At 48.0% G+C, this 4,862-nt stretch overlaps 1 non-coding gene across 1 annotated transcript; it reads right to left on the bottom strand.

The window, feature by feature from the left end:
• Positions 1 to 1,480: 1,480 nt before the first annotated feature.
• Trnas-cga lies at positions 1,481 to 1,555 on the bottom strand. The gene has a single exon. It is a non-coding gene; the product is annotated as a tRNA-Ser (tRNA).
• Positions 1,556 to 4,862: the final 3,307 nt, after the last annotated feature.

Raw genomic sequence — 4,862 nt, 5'->3', positions numbered from 1 at the left:
CAAAAAAAAAAAAAAAACGCTTTTAAGCGATGACTGAAGGAAGTTCATTCATCATACGGGGGCAGAGAAATAAAGATCTCGATAATGTTACTAATATTTTAACTGCAAAAATACATTTTTGTTTTTTGTGGAGGAACACTCAACGAATGAATCTGCAGTTAGATCAAGTTACCATAACTAATTTCCAGTTTGCAGAGGGACGCGCACTTTCATTGATTTTCTGCTTATACTGACAGTTTGGGAGCTCGACTACCGCTAGAACTTATACAACTGCAGTGTGACGTTTGGGTGATTATAGTTTCATATCGAAATGTAAATTTCCATGCCTTTAGAAGTCTCCAGTTACGGTTATGTCGACGTTTAGATTTACATGTACATGCCGCTTTTTTTATACAATAAAGAGAACGAAATCCGGCTACAGAAGCTCATTGGCAGACTTAAGAGCTTGGATCTGAATTAGCATCACTCAAAAATGGTACCAGACGTTGACCCTTTAGTGAAAAGCAAAGGAAGTAATATTCATTGACTTTCTGTGTTTGTGTGTTTAACGTTAAATAAAATGGTAAGTCAATTTAAATTTCGTCCTAAAATTGCAGTCAATAGTTGTAAGAAGTGCCATGTTTCTTACTTAGATACCCTCCTCCCCCCCCCCCCTTCTTTGCACGAGGATGACTCAAATGAAAACCTTGAATATTTTTTAAAATATTATTTATTGAGCAGAAGTGGTACAAAGCTGTATCGCTTTTCAACATAATCTTCCCCACGCTCAACGCAAGTCCTCCAGCGCTTACCAAGTGCATAAATTCCTTTAGAAAAAAATAGTTTTGGTAGTCCGCGCAATCACTTATGCACCGCATGGCGTACCTCTTCATCAGAACAGAACTTCTTTCCTCCCACTGCATCTTTGAGTGGTCCAAACATATGGGAATCACCTGGAGCAAGGTCTGGGTTGCTCGCTCTCTTCGTTTCCAGTTGGTGAAAGTGAACCCAGATTTCGTCCCCAGTAACGATTCTTGCAAGGAAGCCTTCACCTTCTCGTTCAAGGCGCCGAAGAAGTTCTTCACAAGCATCAACATGTCGTTCTCTCCTTTCAGGAGTCAGCTGCTGTGCACCCAACTTGCAGACACTTCGTGAAACTGGAGCACATCATGCACGATGTGGTGTGCTGACCCATGACTAATCTGCAAACATGCTGCAATGTCATTGAGTGTTACTCGGCGGTTTTCTTTCATTATGGCTTCAACTGCTGCAGTGTTCTGTGCAGTCACAACTCGTTGTGCCTGACCTGGACGAGGAGCATCTTCCACTGAAGTCACACCATTTGCGAACTTCCTACTCCATTCGTAGACTTGCTGCTATGACAAATACGCATCACCGTACTGAACTTACATTCGTCGATGAATATCAATAGGCAGAATGAGATTTTCACTCTGCAGCGGAGTGTGCGCTGTTATGAAACTTCCTGGCAGATTAAAACTGTGTGCTGGGCCGAGACTCGAACTCGGGACCTTTGCCTTTCGCGGGCAAGTGCTCTACCAACTGAGCTACCCAAGCACAACTCACGCCCCGTCCTCACAGCTTTACTTCTGCCAGTATCTCGTCTCCTACCTTCCAAACTTTACAGAAGCTCTCCTGCGAACCTTGCAGAACTAGCACTCCTGAAAGAAAGGATACTGCGGAGACATGGCTTAGCCACAGCCTGGGGGATGTTTCCAGAATGAGATTTCCACCCTGCAGCAGAGTGTGCGCTGATACGAAACTTAAATGCAGATCAAAACTATGTGCCGGACCGAGACTCGAAATCGGGACTTTTGCCTTTCGCGGACAAGTGCTCTACATCTGAGGACGGGTCGTGAATCGGTCCGGCACATAGTTTTGATCTGCAAATAAGTTTCATATCAGCGCACACTCCGCTGCAGAGTAGCCGCGCTGAACTGCTGGACTTCTTAGAAGGGAACCTCCCCATCGCATCCCCCCCCCCCCCATATTTAGTTATAAGTTGGCACAGTGGATAAGCTTTGAGAAACTGAACACATATGAATCGAGAAAACAGGAAGAAGTTGTGTGGAACCATGAAAAAAATAAGCAAAATATACAAACTGAGTAGTCCATAACCAAGATAGGCAACATCAAGGATAATATGAGCTGAGGAGCGCCGTGGTCCCGTGGTTAGCGCGAGCAGCTGCGGAGAGAGAAGTCCTAGGTTCAAGTCTCTCGCGTGAAAAGTTTACTTTTTTTTATTTTCGCAAAGTTATGATCTGTCCGTTCGTTCATTGACGTCTCTGTTCACTGTAATAAGTGTTTTTCGACCGCACCGCAAAACCGTGTGATTATTAGACGAAAGGACGTGCCTCTCCAATGGGAACCGAAAACATTTGATGGCAAGGTCATAGGTCAACCGATTCCTCCACAGGAGAACACGTCTGATGTATTCTATACGACAATGGTGACGGCATGTGCGTCACATGACAGGAATATGTTGTCGACCCACCTAACTTGTACACTTGGCGAATGGGTAAAAAGATTCTTCTACCATGCCCGATTTAGGTTTTCTTGTGGATGTGATAATCACTCCGAAAAAAGTGATGAAAACCTAAGAGTTTGTCAGATAATAAAAAATTAAAATTTTCATTCGAGGGTAGACTTGAACCAAGGATCTCTCGTTCCGCAGCTGCTCACTCTAACCACGGGACTACGGCGCTCCTGAACTCACGCTATCCTTGATGTTGCTTATCTTTCCATGGACTACCCAGTTTGTATGTTTTGCTTATTCCATTGCAGTTCCACACAACTTCTTCATGTTTTCTCGATTGATCTGTGTTCAGTTTTTCAAGTCCTATCCACTGTGCTAACTTATAACTAAATCTGAGAGGGGTGTTATGGCGAAGTTCCCATGTTAGTGCGCCTGTACCCGAAAAAAGCGTGTTAGCCCGGCAAGAGCCCCGGTCTCCGTGCGACTGTCACATGTTGCAGTTGTAACTCCGTGCAAGTGTTCCAACCCCCGCCATGAGGCCCTCCGTCCCGCCACCTTCTTCGTGCCGAGAAATAAATGGATAAAACAAGATTCGAAGCCCTTGTTACATAGCGTATGAAAGACTACGCGCGGGAGCTCAGTGGTCAGATAGCCCGGCATTGGATACTTTGCGCTGGCATAAGCTTCCGGTGAAACTGCCCCTGCTGGTAGAATTTGTGAAAAGCTGGCCGAACACGTGTTAAGAGGGGGCAGCGTAGCGTATGCTAATGAGGCGGCGAGTGGAGGTGCTTTGGGGGCCGGCGTTCAGATGGCGAGCGCCCGGGCACCCGATACACGGCCGCGCCGGACAGTTAGAAAGTGAATCCAGCCGCGGCGGGAACCTGTTGGGCGCGCCTTTGATAGCCGCCGCCTCGCAGGTGGACACAGCTGGGCGCCGACACAGCGGCAGAGGAACCGGCCGCTCCTCTCCGGGTCCCGCTATAATCGAAACTATAGGCGGCGGGGTAGGGAATCTGAGGCCTCCACCAGGCAGCTAGAGGCGGCTGGTAACGCCGGCAACTTACATAGGTGACATACGCAAGTATAGAGATGGCGGTGGTACGGTGTATGCAAGGAACACTACTGGCCATTAAAATTGCTACACCACGAAGATGACGTGCTACAGACGTGAAATTTAACCGACCGACAGGAAGGAGATGCTGTGATATGCAAATGATTAACTTTTCAGAGCATTCACACAAGGTTGGCGCCGGTGGCGACACCTACAGCGTGCTGACATGAGGAAAGTTTCCAATCGACTTCTCATACACAAACACCAGTTGACCGGCGTTGCCTGGCGAAACGTTGTTGTGATGCCTCCTGTAAGGAGGAGAAATGCGCATCATTACGTTTCCGACTTTGATAAAGGTCGGATTGTAGCCTATCGCGATTGCGGTTTATCGTATCGCGACACCGCTGCTCGTGCTGGTCGAGATCCAATGACTGTTAGCAGAATATGGAATCGGTGGGTTCAGGAGGGTAATACCGAAGCCGTGCTGGATCCCAACGGCCTCGTATCACCAGTAGTCGAGATGACAGGCATCTTATCCGCATGGCTGTAACGGAACGTGCAGCCACGTCTCGATCTCTGAGTCAACAGATGGGGACATGTGCAAGAGAACAACCATCTGCCAGAACAGTTCGACGACGTATGCAGCAGCATGGAGTATCAGCTCGGAGACCATGGCTGCGGTTACGCTTGACGCTGCATCAGAGACAGGAGCGCCTGCGATGGTGTACTCAACGACGAACCTGGGTGCACGACTGACAAAACGTCATTTTTTCGGATGAATCCAGGTTCTGTTTACAGCATCATGATGGTCCCATCCGTGTTGGCGACATTACGGTGAACGCACGTTGGAAGTGTTTATTCGTCGTCGCCATACTGGCGTATCACCCTGCGTGATGGTATGAGGTGCCATTGGTTACACGTCTCGGTCACCTCTTGTTCGCATTGACGGCACTTTGAACAGTGGACGTTACATTTCAGATGTGTTATGACCCGTGGCTCTACCCTTCATTCGATCCCTGCGGAACCCTACATTTCAGCAGGATAATGCACGACCGCATGTTGCAGGTCCTGTACTGGCCTTTCTGGATACAGAAAATGTTCGACTGCTGCCCTGGCCAGCACATTCTCCAGATCTCTCACCAATTGAATACGTCTGGTCTATGGTGTCCGAGCAACTGGCTCGTCACAATACGCCAGTCACTACTTTTAATGCCGGCCGTAGTGGCCGTGCGGTTCTAGGCGCTTCAGTCTGGAACCGCGTGACCGCTACGGTCGCAGGTTCGAATCTTGCCTCGGGCATGGATGTGTGTGATGTCCTTAGGTTAGTTAGGTTTAAGT

Source organism: Schistocerca americana, chromosome 7, assembly GCF_021461395.2.
Source record: "Schistocerca americana isolate TAMUIC-IGC-003095 chromosome 7, iqSchAmer2.1, whole genome shotgun sequence".
Lineage (NCBI taxonomy): Eukaryota > Metazoa > Arthropoda > Insecta > Orthoptera > Acrididae > Schistocerca > Schistocerca americana.
Note: the sequence above shows the minus strand (reverse complement) of the source record. Positions and strands in the feature narration are given on the sequence as shown.